We start from the raw sequence: 16,723 nt of genomic DNA, 5'->3' as shown, positions 1-16,723 counted from the left end.
CTTAAAAAATGTACAAAGTTCCATGTTATTTTATTTGTTTAAAAATAAAATTTCCAAGGTTCCGTATGTTAAACAAGAAATTATCTAATCTGAAATAACAGGTGAACAGATGAAAGGTTTCTAAAGAACCATTTATTGATTTAGCTATTTTAATTACAAGTGTTCTAAACTTTTTTAAACAGTAATCAGAAATTTTGAGGTAACAAACAACAACAATAAAAAACATTTCCAAGGATTTTTCTTCAGAAAACTGCTCTATAAATGAGCAGTCTTGTGACACGTTTCTGTTTTGTAGAGATCAGTGGTTTCTGCACCGATCGGTTTTGTAGAGATCAGTGGTTTCTGCCACTAATCTTCCGTGTTTTGGCCCGACGCGTCGTTCCTATTGGACAGCACGAAGCTACGTCACAGCTCAGAGCGTCGAAAGTTGAATTGGCTTAAACTTATGTTTTTTCTTTTGTTCAATTAAAAAAAAAAGATTGGGTTGAACTTTGACCTGCCGACAAGCGGCAATGCGTGCTCCCATCAGAAGCGTCACTTTAGCTCAGCTTTTGACGCGATGCTTCTGACGCCTCTAAAAAGCAATGTGTCTCATTGAAAATAGTGCTTTTTAGACCATTTCTTGACGCCTCTGACGCCTCTGATGCTTCCGACGCGTGAAAGGCCTATTAATCTGCGATAATGAGCTTGAAATAGCGCTGATCAAAATAATGAGGATAAAATCTATGTCGGATTCCTGATCGGGATGCAACGTCCGATTTCGATCAAGTTTGAAACCACATGATCTGGCCCGGTTTCCGATGATCAGAATGGGACATCCCTAATTCCCATAAGTGATACTGATTAGGTCAAAACTACAGTGTTGTCAAAAAATGCTTTTTTTTTGCTTTTAAATGGTGCTTCAAATGTTGAAATCCTGTTAGTTAAGAGAATGTCAACAGTTTTATAGACATTATTTTACACATATGTAATTTTTTCCCTTTTTTTTGGTGGAGTACATTACGCGTAGATTGTATTCAATTTGTGCTGCAGTGCCGTGATTAGCAGCAGTTAAAGAGCGTATCACTGATAAATGAAATATCATATGAGATGACTATTCTAAATAAAGAATTATGAAAATATTGATGTATTGCATTTTATTTTTGGTGCCATATGAGAAATGTAGTCATTAACATGGGGAATTTAGCTTCATTTCATCTGCCACCGATAAATACTCAAAAATGCAAACCTGTGAGAAATGTGGACGTCAGTGACTTCATGTGGGATGACACCCACTCAGACTATTTATTTTAATTTTAATTTAATTTTTTTTTTACAGCTCAAAATCTGTGTTTTTTGTGGTCTTTGATGGTGAATATGCTGAAATGTTGAACAGCTGTGTTTTGGAAGGATGCAACAGTTTTCCTAAATGTGACCATAGGACCTTTGTGGCTGGGACGGCGGTGGGATCAAACTCCGGACTGCTCGAACTAAAGACCAGAACTCTACCAGGTCAGCCAAAAGAGAATTCCCCGTTAGCCAAGCTAGCGGGAACGTCTTTACACTCCGGACTTCATCTTGCTACATATCTCCCCACCATTTTTGACTCCGTCCTGAAGTCACAGGTGCATTTAAGCATGTTCTGTGACTACCCACATCCTGCCGACAATGCCAATTGTGACCGTAGGACCTTTGTGTCCAGGACGGCAGTGGGATCAAACCCCGGACTGCTCAAACTAAAGACCGGAAATCTACCAGGTCAGCCAAAGGGGAATTCCCCGTTAGCCAAGCTAGCAGGAATGTCTTCATTAAAAGTCTGCTAACGAGTCTTTCATTGGATTCAGGTGTGTTGGAGCAGGGAGACAACTAAGAGTGTCAGGAAGGTGGCTCTCGAGGACTGAACTTGGCCACCCCTGTCCTAGTTTACATCAAATACATAAGGCTTCAACCAAATACCCACCCCATACAAGTACATATTACTGCACTTTGCATGGAAAATAATACTGCGCGCGGAGCATTTCGTGATGAATGTCTCTAGTTTCTGAATACATCGCGAGTTACAAAGAAGCAGAGATGGACATATGTTGATCGCAAAATACAAAATTATGACTTGAAAGCCAAATCAAAGCCACATCAAGCCAAGCTATATCAGGGCCCACACAAGCTAAACAGTTGGAAGAAATGATATATAATCTGGTATATAATTTTTTAAAAGATAGCGTTAACTAGAGTGACATATGCCCTTTCAGGTTAACTTATCCTACATGCACACGCAGGCACACACATACAGCAAAACAAAATTCAAATCCTGAACTCAAACCTGACACCACCACATCCTGAGAAAGTGGAAGCCCAACATTTTTAAATCTTGTCTTTTTTCCTGTCCTTTTGTTGTCTTCATTTCCAGCCCCTTTGTGAATGAATTAAAAGCAGCATCACTTTTACACATCTTCAGCCAGACAGCAGCGATTGGCACCTGTGTTAAAGCAAAATACACTCCTCGCCTATTTCACAATACAGATTGCCGCCATTATGTGGAGCGATTTTTCCAGGTGACACCAAGTGAAGGACCAAAGTTAGGAAGGAGGAGTGAAGGAATTTTAGCCAACCGTGCAAAGGATGACGGGAAAAGAGTCACATTTTGCTATGTAGTTGTCACTCTCAGAGATGCTGTCTTTGCTAATTGGTAGATGGTGTTTTCTTGGAGGACAGAGCTCACATTGAAGAAGTCCAAGCTGATGAGAACTAAACGCATTTAGGCTTTTTTGTGGTTACCTTTTTTTAAACCCACTCTTCCAACTAATATGGAGCGAATGTGGCAGAAATGCAAATGTGACTGTCCACCGCTTTCATGCCAACGAATGAAATCAAATCTTTTGTTGTCACTGGGCATTGATGGTGGGAAATGTGGCGAGAGGCGAGGCTTCCGTGGGTCACTCATTTGGGTGCCCGTGCCGGAAAGGTGCCAGTTCTAGCTCTCTCCTAATTAATTACCTCCACCAACAAAAGCATAATGTATTCTATTGTGATCATCTTGTCCCCACATTCAGTAAGCCAGGAAAGAGAGTCTTCTTTCTCTGCCTTTCAACTCTCATCTCCATCTTCTTTCTTTTTTCCACTCTACCGCTTTCTCTGGAGGGCAGGACATTAATGCAAAAGTGGTAGGGCAGGAAACATTTCCTTCACTGTGCCGAATGCAAAACTAAAGAGGCGCATGAGCATGGATGGAAGGAGTGGAGTAAGGATGAAAGGAGGAGACAAAGATGGTGGAGAGGGAGGAGAATGAGGGCTGAAAGTGTGGAAAAGCAGAGTAGATCAGGATCAGAGAAGCACCTGTCGCTCCATCCTACTCTTCTTGCCCTCCCTCCCCCATCCTGTCCCATCCATGATGCCTTTCAAGTTCCTGCTTGTTCTTGCTCTCTCCCACACCTCTTTCCCTGTCTTTCTTCTCCATCCTTCTATTTCTCACCCCATTTCTGCCTCACCTCTTAATAAGAGTTGGCGGGACAATAGCACCATTCTTTTTTGTGTTTGGGAAGCCCTGCACTGAAACAATCATTATTTACCTGAGCAGCCTGGACGCCCTCTTTCATTACAACCGGGCTAACTCTGATTAAGTCAGTTCTGCAAGTGGTGCAATAACCCTCTCATTTATCCATCCATCCACTCTTTGTTTTGCTGTTACTCCACCTCCATCTCCACCTCCAACACTTTGTCAGCATCTTTACATGCTCACCCTGTTCCACTTGGCAACACCTTTGATTTGGTTCATCACACTCACTCACTCATCATCTTCAACCCGGGGGGTGCTGGAGCCTATCCCAGCAGTCATATGGTATGAAGAGGGGTACGCTCTTGACAGGATGCCAGTCTATCACAGGGCCACGTATAGACAAACAAACAAACACATGCACACGTGTATGCACACCTATGGACAATTTAAACTCTCCAGTCCACCTAATTTGCATGTCGTTGGATGTGGGAGGAAGCCGGAGCACCCAGAGAGAACCTACACAAACACAGGGTGAACATGCAAACTCCATACAGAAAGGAGCAGGTGGGAAGCCATCCCATGACCTTCTTGTTGTGAGGCAACAATGATAACCACTAAGCCACCGTGCTGCCCTCAAGAAACATATCAATGCTTATATGTGTTCTCACTGACCGGTTTGTCTATTCACAAGGCCGCAATGTAAGGATGTGTGAGTCGGCTAGCTAATTTAGAAATAAATCATGGCTCGCAATGAACTATAGAAATTACCTTACAAGAGCACAGGGATTGACAAGGAAGGTGACTGATTTGTTCAGAAGTGAATTGCTTCATCAACATCCAGTTTATTTTTCAAGTCTGTTTCTATGCACATTGTTTACAGTTGATTGATTGGAGTAAGTGTGGTATAGAAAATGTAGGAATGAATAAACTATATGGCTGTGATGCTACGCATGCTCTGACTGGCTGATCACCGGTCAGACATTTTCAAAATATTGAATAATAATAATCGGTCCGTAACGCGTATTTTCATTACAAACCAAGAAGCTAAAGCATAATCAGAAAAATCAAGTTGGACATGAACATACTCCATAAATATCTAAACAGCATTGGAAAAAAAAAACACACACATTGAAAGCTTACCAGTTAATGACAGGAACATCTGTTAAGCCATATAAAAAGGTAATTATTTGTCATGTTTACATTATCATGGCTTGATAAAACAGTTGCGTGTTCTTTGCTTCTCGTGTGCAGCTGTTAAAGTATGTTTCTAACAGATTTAACTTCTAGTTGTAATTCTTCAGACGAGCTGCGCTCTGATGCGATCCACTGACATCACCACTCGTTCTGTTCACTTCTTCTTTACTCCACTTGACGAGCTGCACATAGTGTTGGAGATTAGACTGCGCCATGTAGCATGACATTTGTGTGTGAAAGATTTTTTTTTGAACATTTCAAAATTCTCTGTGCGCAATAGCACGCACTGGCGACCCTCTGGCCTCCTGTCTGCACCAGTAAAAGATAAGTTTACTCTCCAGCACGACACACAAGACCTGTGTTGTGATGTGTCAAGAATCAAAAACATGCTCGTGTCAGGGCACCTTAAGTTTGCATGTTTTATATATATATTAATAATCTTTTAATATGCCCTATACCAGCGGTTTCTTCAGGGAAGGGTGCAAAAAAAAAATAAAAAAATAACTGTAAACACTGTTAACCAACAAAAAAGGGGAAAAAAGAAAACATTCTTAGCTAACATGCCGGAAGCAAAATGGCTAATTTTTTATTGCGTAAATCTACCAGTGAGAAGACAGAGTTTGGGGAAACCAACAAAAGAAGAACATAGAGGACAGTCTTTGTTTGCTCCTCTTCACAGTGCATGCCCGCATCGGCTGCCTGTGCGCGGCAAAGACCCAAACTCATTGCTCACACTAAACAAGAGGTGAGACTAGATGAGAGACTAAATATGTATAAACGTTTAATTAATATTATTTATAATAAAATGTGTTAGTTATGTCAGAGATGTTTAAAAACACAGAGATGTTTAAATGGAAAAAACCCCAATGTTTAAAATATGACAAAAGGTAAAAATAGAAGAATAGAAAGTTTTTTAAAAACACATTTAAAATATTTGAAAAGGGTGCAAAATGTGTGAAAGAATAGAAAGTTCTTTAAAATATGTTTAAAATGTTTACAATGTGCTGCTGTTTTTTTTGACAGCTCTTGCTTGCCTCTACTGGTGGTTGGCTCTCACTGCGGTATTGTATCACTTCCTGTTCCGGAGCACAGCGGTGTTTTGCTGTATCTGTTAGCTGTTTAATCTGCGCAGTTAGATTGATCTAGTTACCTAGATAATGATTTGTTTCACAGTGTAATCTTCACGTGCCTTAACTAAAGCACTCCCTCTGCTGAATCACCTCTAAATTATTTACACATTATTCACTTTGTGTGTTTTTAGGAATCCGCTAGCTTAGCACAGCTACTAGCTCTTAGCTGGTTTAGCATGGCGGCTTCTCCTGTCTCTCCTGCACTTTTCTGCTCTGGGTGTGAAATGTTTAGTTATTCCTCAGCCTCCTTTAGCAGTAATGGTACTTGTAATAAGTGTAGCTTATTCGTAGCTTTGGAGGCCAGGCTGGGCGAATTGGAGACTCGGCTCCGCACCGTGGAAAATTCTACAGCTAGCCAGGCCCCTGTAGTCGGTGCGGACCAAGGTAGCTTAGCCGCCGTTAGTTTCCCTCTGGCAGATCCCGAGCAGCCGGGAAAGCAGGCCGACTGGGTGACTGTGAGGAGGAAGCGTAGTTCTAAACAGAAGCCCCGTGTACACCGCCAACCCGTTCACATTTCTAACCGTTTTTCCCCACTCGACGACACACCCGCCGAGGATCAAACTCTGGTTATTGGCGACTCTGTTTTGAGAAATGTGAAGTTAGCGACACCAGCAACCATAGTCAATTGTCTTCTGGGGGCCAGAGCAGGCGACATTGAAGGAAATTTGAAACTGCTGGCTAGGCTAAGTGTAAATTTGGTAAGATTGTAATTCACGTCGGCAGTAATGACACCCGGTTACGCCAATCGGAGGTCACTAAAATTAACATTGAATCGGTGTGTAACTTTGCAAAAACAATGTCGGACTCTGTAGTTTTCTCTGGGCCCCTCCCCAATCGGACCGGGAGTGACATGTTTAGCCGCATGTTCTCCTTGAATTGCTGGCTGTCTGAGTGGTGTCCAAAAAATGAGGTGGGCTTCATAGATAATTGGCCAAAGCTTCTGGGGAAAACCTGGTCTTGTTAGGAGAGGACGGCATCCATCCCACTTTGGATGGAGCAGCTCTCATTTCTAGAAATCTGGCCAATTTTCTTAAATCCTCCAAACCGTGACTATCCAGGGTTGGGACCAGGAAGCAGAGTTGTAGTCTTACACACCTCTCTGCAGCTTCTCTCCCCCTGCCATCCCCTCATTACCCCATCCCCGTAGAGACGGTGCCTGCTCCCAGACCACCAATAACCAGCAAAAATCTATTTAAGCATAAAACTTCAAAAAGAAAAAAATAATATAGCACCTTCAACTGCACCACAGACTAAAACAGTTAAATGTGGTCTATTAAACATTAGGTCTCTCTCTTCTAAGTCCCTGTTAGTAAATGATATAATAATTGATCAACATATTGATTTATTCTGCCTTACAGAAACCTGGTTACAGCAGGATGAATATGTTAGTTTAAATGAGTCAACACCCCCGAGTCACACTAACTGCCAGAATGCTCGTACCATGGGCCGAGGCGGAGGATTAGCAGCAATCTTCCATTCCAGCTTATTAATTAATCAAAAACCCAGACAGAGCTTTAATTCATTTGAAAGCTTGACTCTTAGTCTTGTCCATCCAAACTGGAAGTCCCAAAAACCAGTTTTATTTGTTATTATCTATCGTCCACCTAGTTGTTACTGTGAGTTTCTCTGTGAATTTTCAGACCTTTTGTCTGACTTAGTGCTTAGCTCAGATAAGATAATTATAGTGGGCGATTTTAACATCCACACACATGCTTTCAGAAAGCGCTGTAACTAGGTTTAAGGATATGATTCCTTCTTTATGCTCTCTAATGCCATATACCAACACAGTGCAGAGTAGCTACCTAAACTCTGTGAGATAGAGTATCTCGTCAGTAGTTTTACATCCTCATTGAAGACAACTTTGGATGCTGTAGCTCCTCTGAAAAAGAGAGCTTTAAATCAGAATGACTCCGTGGTATAACTCACAAACTTGCAGCTTAAAGCAGATAACCCGTAAGTTGGAGAGGAAATGGCGTCTCACTAATTTAGAAGATCTTCACTTAGCCTGGAAAAAGAGTCTGTTGCTCTATAAAAAGCCCTCCGTAAAGCTAGGACATCTTACTACTCATCACTAATTGAAGAAAATAAGAACAACCCCAGGTTTCTTTTCAGCACTATAGCCAGGCTGACAAAGAGTCAGAGCTCTATTGAGCCGAGTATTCCTTTAACTTTAACTAGTAATGACTTCATGACTTTCTTTGCTAATAAAATTTTAACTATTAGAGAAAAAATTACTCATAACCATCCCAAAGATGTATCGTTATCTTTGGCTGCTTTCAGTGATGCCGGTATTTGGTTAGACTCTTTCTCTCAGATTGTTCTGTCTGAGTTATTTTCATTAGTTACTTCATCCAAACCATCAACATGTTTATTAGACCCCATTCCTACCAGGCTGCTCAAGGAAGCCCTACCATTATTTAATGCTTCGATCTTAAATATGATCAATCTATCTTTATTAGTTGGCTATGTACCACAGGCTTTTAAGGTGGCAGTAATTAAACCATTACTTAAAAAGCCATCACTTGACCCAGCTATCTTAGCTTATTATAGGCCAATCTCCAACCTTCCTTTTCTCTCAAAAATTCTTGAAAGGGTAGTTGTAAAACAGCTAACTGATCATCTGCAGAGGAATGGTCTATTTGAGGAGTTTCAGTCAGGTTTTAGAATTCATCATAGTACAGAAACAGCATTAGTGAAGGTTACAAATGATCTTTTTATGGCCTCAGACAGTGGACTCATCTCTGTGCTTGTTCTGTTAGACCTCAGTGCTGCTTTTGATACTGTTGACCATAAAATTTTATTACAGAGATTAGAGCATGCCATAGGTATTAAAGGCACTGCGCTGCGGTGGTTTGAATCATATTTATCTAATAGATTACAATTTGTGTATGTAAATGGGGAATCTTCTTTACAGACTAAGGTTAATTATGGAGTTCCACAAGGTTCTGTGCTAGGACCAATTTTATTCACTTTATACATGCTTCCCTTAGGCAGTATTATTAGACGGCATTGCTTAAATTTTCATTGTTACACAGATGATACCCAGCTTTATCTATCCATGAAGCCAGAGGACACACACCAATTAGCTAAACTGCAGGATTGTCTTACAGACATAAAGACATGGATGACCTCTAATTTCCTGCTTTTAAACTCAGATAAAACTGAAGTTATTGTACTTGGCCCCACAAATCTTAGAAACATGGTGTCTAACCTTACTCTGGATGGCATTACCCTGACCTCTAGTAATACTGTGAGAAATCTTGGAGTCATTTTTGATCAGGATATGTCATTCAAAGCGCATATTAAACAAATATGTAGGACTGCTTTTATGCATTTACGCAATATCTCTAAAATTAGAAAGGTCTTGTCTCAGAGTGATGCTGAAAAACTAATTCATTGATTTATTTCCTCTAGGCCGGACTATTGTAATTCATTATTATCAGGTTGTCCTAAAAGTTCCCTGAAAAGCCTTCAGTTAATTCAAAATGCTGCAGCTAGAGTACTAACGGGGACTAGAAGGAGGGAGCATATCTCACCCATATTGGTCTCTCTTCATTGGCTTCCTGTTAATTCTAGAATAGAATTTAAAATTCTTCTTCTTACTTATAAGGTTTTGAATAATCAGGTCCCATCTTATCTTAGGGACCTCATAGTACCATATCACCCCAATAGAGCGCTTCGCTCTCAGACTGCAGGCTTACTTGTAGTTCCTAGGGTTTGTAAGAGTAGAATGGGAGGCAGAGCCTTCAGCTTTCAGGCTCCTCTCCTGTGGAACCAGCTCCCAATTCAGATCAGGGAGACAGACACCCTCTCTACTTTTAAGATTAGGCTTAAAACTTTCCTTTTTGCTAAAGCTTATAGTTAGGGCTGGATCAGATGACCCTGAACCATCCCTTAGTTATGCTGCTATAGACTTAGACTGCTGGGGGGTTCCCATGATGCACTGAGTGTTTCTTTCTCTTTTTGCTCTGTATGCACCACTCTGCATTTAATCATTAGTGATTGATCTCTGCTCCCCTCCACAGCATGTCTTTTTCCTGGTTCTCTCCCTCAGCCCCAACCAGTCCCAGCAGAGGACTGCCCCTCCCTGAGCCTGGTTCTGCTGGAGGTTTCTTCCTGTTAAAAGGGAGTTTTTCCTTCCCACTGTTGCCAAGTGCTTGCTCACAGGGGGTCGTTTTGACCGTTGGGGTTTTTACGTAATTATTGTATGGCCTTGCCTTACAATATAAAGCGCCTTGGGGCAACTGTTTGTTGTGATTTGGCGCTATATAAATAAAATTGATTGATTGATTGATTACAAAGACTGTAAAATGTATAAATACATAGACAGTTCTTTAAAAACACATAAATATATTTAAAATGTGTTTAACATGTGTAAAAGAATAGAAAGAAACACACAAAGATGTTGAAATTGTGTGTATGTGTGTCGGTGGGTGGGGGTGGGGGGGGGTGAGCAGCTATTCATATGTTCTCTTTGGGAGAGCGAGCTCTCGCGCACTTTGAAACCCCTGCCCCATACGGTGGCCTAGATGTGATGATATGTGGTAGGGTGAACTAGAATTGTTAAGATCAGCTACCAAACCTCCTACCAACATTAGTAGCTCATTTGACTCACTCAGTAAGTCCAGTAGCCTCAACTACAGTGGGTTGAGAATGCATTCTCAACGTTGAAGCAGATTTTCTCCACAAGCGAAGATGAATGGGACAGTAAGTCACTGTGGTGCATGCAGTTTTTGCTTACATCTTGAAACTTTACTTTTCACTGGGTCAGTCAGGTGTATTAGATAGCTCCATGGCAGAGTTTGTAGTTTATTTGCTCCCTTAATAATGGATACGTCATGTGGTTGTCTCTTGCACACCACCCAGCTAACAAGCTGTCATATGCAAGAAGAAACACGATGCCCCCTGATCTATGTGGCCAAATACAGGATGGAAAATACAACAGTGGGACAGAAAAACAGGAATTAATGAAAGGATAAAAGTGAGGCTGGGAACAACTGGGGATGGTCCAAAAACATTTCATCTCTACTGCAACTTAGTACACTCAAAAAACTGACTCATTGGACTGGATTTCCATGTAATAAATATATGTAGTCTCAACTAAATAAAATTTTTATTGAATGGATGTGCTTTATTTGAGTTGGGGCTACATATATTTATTAGGTGGAAATCCTGTACATAATTTAATTGAGTTCATCCAATGAGCCTTTTTTTTGAGTGTAAATGACAAACTCAAAACAATGCTTCAAATGGTTTCATAATCTTTGAGACACCTGTGTTTCAAACATTTTTCCAGAATCTATATCAATACATCACCAACTATCTATAAACTAATTTTTCCAAACAAATTCGATTTACTCTCTCTGGTGTTGAAATATTTTTAAACACAAGTGAATGAACTAGAATCACACTTTTTTTATTTTCAGTTTATTTAAAAGCAACATTAAGAGCTGAGTACAGCGGAACCTTAGTTTAAGACCAACTCGGTTTTAAGAATATCTTTTTTGAATGAAAATGCATAACTTTTTGAACAAAGTCTTGGTTCATTAAATCATATTTTTGGGGTGCAGTGGTTCTCCAAACGGCTTACTTTTGTTGTGGACATTGAAAGCTACGAGCCGTATATTTTTTTCCAGTAATCATACATTAAGTGGAGCTAACAGGTGAAGCTAATGCTGTTAGGATACAACACTAAATCCGACCAGAGTTTCACTGCAACAGAGGCATCTGATTTGTACAGACATTCAGTTACCTGATGTTCTTATGGTCTCTTCTGTACAGGTAAAATAAAATTATATAGTCTATTTTATTCTAATTACTGTACACTATTTTGTATAAGATGCTGTGCATATTCTTTGTATTTTGTCTGCCTTTTATGTATGAAATTCTGTTAAATAGGTTAAAACAGTGTTCTTTTTGGGGCCAGGAACTGATTAATCAACTTTACATTGCTTCTTATGGGAAAATTGGTTTCAGTTTTAAGAACAACTTGGTTTAAGAACAACATTTAGGAACCAATTAAGTTCCAAAACCGAGGTTCCACTGTACATACCACTTGCACTATACATGTGCTGCTTGTTTACTTGCCTTCTCTGTAAACCTTCTTTCACCCATAAACTCCAACCCTGAACTTCTCCAGGCATTGCCAGAAGGAGCTATATGTAAAAATGCAATTGTTCAAATCTGTTGGACATGCTAGCTCCCTAATGCATAGTCTGTATAATATCTGATTGATCGTATATATGAATAGCAAGGATCATTGTCCATACACCTCCGTGTGCATGTGTTGATGACATTTTTATCATTCAACTGGCACAAGACTGGAAGAATACTAACATCCAAGGCCGAAGCGACATTTACACAAAGACGCCAGCAAAAATGCCTAACTGGAGAGTTGATGAGATTGTGATCCTTCGATTGGAAAGGTCCAACAAAATTGTCAGGCAAATTGAAGTAACAGCAAGAATGATTTCTGACATTGTACTTTCTGTGTCATGCCCTGCTTCCTGCTAAACCAAACAGTATCTCCAGTGAGTGAGTACACATCTGCCACAGACAATCTCCTGCATGTCCAAACCTGATTCTCCTGATAGTGCCCCAAGTTCATTTGAGAAAACAGCTTCAGTCATTAGTGTGATGTCATCTGTGACACAAAAGAGTCTGAATAGGGTTTCTGGTCCAATTTGTTTGCTCCAAATAGAAAAAAAAAGATAAATAAATCAAAGACCTCCTACACACACACACACACACACACACACACACACATATATATATATATATATATACCGTAAAACAAGCTGATGCTTGTGTCAGTGCAAATCAATGGACTGAGAGCCTTTTCAAGCAAGTACATCCCTCAGCTCTGTCAGTTGTAACTGAAGTGTGCTACCTGCATGATGCAAAACACCATCATGAATATGCATAATTAGGTGTAATTTTTCTGGGTTATAGGATGTGACATCTGTAGGGCAGGAGTATTCGTCAAAGTAAACACGGTTGACAAATGTGTTTCACATTTTGCAAAAACAAATATACAATTTGGTCTCATATGCTAACACAAGTACACAAAATCAGAATGCCCCTGGCCCACAGTATCACACACACACACACACACACACACACACACACACACACACACACACACACACACACACACACACACACACACACACACACACACACACATAAATATATATGTATTAATTTAATAAGTTACTTGTGTTTCTCAGCTACAACCATGTGCAAATGATGTACATATTTAAATCATATTTTTTTTCAGTGCAGTAGGTAAAAAACTGAAGAAGGACCATGGACCCTTTTAATCAAATATGCATTTGAATGTAAGCAATGCCACTATTGGCTTATTCTAATTTATAATGGTAAACAAATGTCAACATTTGCATCACATTGCACTGAACCCAATCGCATCAAATGTGTATTGTTCCATAATAAAATGTATTGCTCTTGAATCATATCATAACCCCATATCGACATATGTATTGCTTTAATAAGGGAGCCATCCACACCCCTAATACGAAAATATATATTATTATCCATCCACTCTTTGTTTTTACCCCGTCTCCACCTCTAACACTCCCTCAGTGTCTTTACATGTTCATCCTGCTCCCACCTGCCAACACCTTTGATTTGATTCATCACCATATAAGCAGGAGAATCACATTAGGAGGTGCAGCACCAGTGGGGGAGTTAGGCTGGGCCTGCTCAATGACAGTCTTTGAACCCGCCCCCCACTAACACACACACACACATGCACGCACAATTGTGTAAAAAAGATGTAAATAAATCCAAATAAACAACCATCTATCATTTTTTAAAAAATAACAGGTGGAGATACTTTATCAGGTGGTAATGTGACTTAATATTGTGTAATATTAAAATATTGCTGATCAGCAGGTAAAAGAAAAATTTCCCTCATCACCTAAATATTATTAACAGAACTGTAGGGAGACTTTCTGCTTCTGTTTTTTTCCTGATGGCATTGATCCCCCACCCCTCCCTTTTTTTTTTTCTTTTTTTTTTGCATTGGGATTCAATTCAGATGAACCTTCACAAAGGGCTCAACTGAGAACATGTGAATGCACAAATAAGGACAGGCGTGCAGCCACGGCTACATTGACAAAGGCATCTATTAATAATTGGATCATATTCTTACACAACCAGACAGGCACACGAGCCCGACACACTTTTTCAGCACACCTCTCCGGCTTTTTCCAAGAGAGCCAATTTATAGATACTGTACTGAATACCCCCCCCCCCCCACCCCCTACCCTCACACCGTCGACGCCTCTGCATGTCTCTCTCTTTGCCTCAGCGTGCCCCCTTTCCCTACTCACCCGTGTAGACGAACACACACTGACACCCACAGCACCCTGACACACACACACACACACACACACACACACACACACACACACACACACACACACACACACACACACACACACACACACACACACACACACACACACACACAGAAGTGGGGAGACACATCCGTCATAGCACCCAGGAAATTAACTTGACATTTGATGCAGACAGAAAAATATATATATTTCAGTAAAAAAAAAAAAAAAGTGTGTGTGTGTGTGTGTGTGTGTGTGTGTGTGTGTGGGTGGGTGGGGGTGAGACAAACTGTTCCAAAACCGAGATAGCATAAACCCATCCCTTGTTCCCCTTTCCTCACTCACTGCTCCCCCACCCCACCACAACCCCACGCTTTAAGCCCAGGGACGCATTCGAGAAGGATTTCAGTGATCTGCAATGCAGGCGCCAGTGGTTGCCCATGGGGAGGGTGGTGGTGGTGGGGAATTAAAATGAAAAAAAGCTTCATCTTTTACCTGTATTCCTCTATATACACTGTCTGTCACTCTTTGTTTCCTTCTTTCATGATGCTGTTTCTCTATTTTCATTTCCTTTTATCTTTACATTTGGGGGGTGGAGGTTAGGCAAAAAAACAAACAAAAAAAAACCACCCTCCGTAATAGAGGTTCTGTTGATGGTGTTTGCTTTCACAATTAAATAAATCTGCACCTTTTGTCTCATCCGGCTGAAGTGAGTGGGTTTTAATAACTTCTGCCACTCCCCCCTTTGGACAATTTCATCTGATATCACTGATATACCAACTTTTATTACATTGTTATTCATCCTCGTTTATTAATCCCAAATGATTGCTTAGAAAACAAAATGGCACCTATGGGTAAGAACATGTGTAACAACAGAAGCGGTATAAGGCGTACTTATATATATATATATATATGTAAACACATGATCCTGTATATATGGTTTCTATATAAAAAAAAAATTTTTTCATTAGCATGTCTGCAAAACACCAAATTAAAAATTTTCAAATGTAAAACAAACAAAAATGTCATATTTAATAAATGGTTCCATAAATTTGGTCTCAATTTTATTAAATAAATTATCAGACTTCGTTTTTGGGTGAAGTGACAAAACGTGATGTTGACTGAACATGGTTACTTTGTCTTTACAGACCAGTACAAGATTCTGATAATCGATGAATGATAGTTTGATCAATGCAATGTTCTTGGAAAACAGTAAACGATAATCATTTGAGGTACGAGTATTTTCTTTCTCTTTAATTTTGTATCCTAGATATTTCTAAGAGTTTCATGATTTTTGCAGCATCTTTGCTTAGTGACTTTAAAAAAAAAAATGCTGTTCCACGCCCCTAGTTGTGTACATTTACAATGTAAATCTGCAGCCAGATGTGAAGCATATTTATGTGCTGTTGATGTGGCTGTAGAGATTACAGCACGGCTACAACACCATGTGAGCAGACTAAGTGCAGTGTGATGTTGCATATGCCCGATAAGATTAACGATCACTTCGGAGGCCTCTTAGCAACCTCGGCGAGGAGCCCAAATGTGGTCACAATTAATATATCATTATGCTCTGCTTATGTCCGTGAACGTACCACAACTGCCGATCAGCTATTGTCTGTCTCAGTTCCTCCTGCATTAGACATGCAGGAATGTTAACATCATTATGCACAATTGTGAATGTCTGTCTAAGCCCCCACCCCCGGCAAACACACACACACACACACCCCTTCTCTCCCTTGCCATATTGCTTGTGCGAGCTAGCCTGCATGCATGCGAATATGGGAGCATCTGCAAGAGAGGGGCATTATTCAAATCAGATTTCACATATGTATGCTTAAACAAATGCTGTTGTAATTACTAAACCACATGCTGCAAAGATTCAATGAAAAACAGGCCTCTGGAGAATGATTCCATCTTCCAATCAGATTGAATCAATGTTGATGTGATTTGTCAACAAATTTTTTTACATTTTTTTTATATCAAAAAGGAGGCAAATGAGATATTTAGTACATTTTGTGAAAAAGCACGTATGATACTGTCCTGTAACTAGGCAACTTTCCTCATATCATATCGAATGTGAATGAGGATGAATGCAGACGTTTTTCCTGTTCACAGCTATGTGTGAACAGGAAAAACGTGAGGGTGAGGGTGAGGGGTGTGATTTTCATTACTGATGGTGATGTTACAATCTATTTTGCATTGCTCCGACGGTAAAATGTTGCATCAGCCGCAGTGGTGGAACACCCATTTTTATTCACAGTGGCAACATTTCACAATGGTGATTTTGCATCATGAACAATAATGAAGGGAAAAAAAATTTTAAATTGTGATTGTGATCTCCATGGTGAATAAATGGGGATGTTCCAATCTTTTTAGGCCATGGGATCTCATCAGAGGCTTGTATTAACAGTGAACACAGGACAGGAAACTCCACAATCGCATTAAAAAAAACCCCACATATGTTTAGTTATCCATCACATCTTAAAGGAAGATTATCCGGCAAATGTATACAAAGTCCCTGCCATCCTTCTCTGCTTTTACGAACTCCCCTCCTGCCAGCTCGCTAT

The 16,723-nt window shown here is 40.2% G+C and overlaps 1 long non-coding RNA gene across 3 annotated transcripts in view; it reads right to left on the bottom strand.

The window, feature by feature from the left end:
- Positions 1–16,723, bottom strand: part of LOC117510388 — a 125,037-nt gene that overhangs the window by 79,563 nt on the left and 28,751 nt on the right. The window lies entirely within an intron of this gene.

Source organism: Thalassophryne amazonica, chromosome 5 (genome assembly GCF_902500255.1).
Source record: "Thalassophryne amazonica chromosome 5, fThaAma1.1, whole genome shotgun sequence".
Taxonomy (NCBI): domain Eukaryota; kingdom Metazoa; phylum Chordata; class Actinopteri; order Batrachoidiformes; family Batrachoididae; genus Thalassophryne; species Thalassophryne amazonica.
This window is presented reverse-complemented; position numbering and strand designations above follow the sequence as displayed.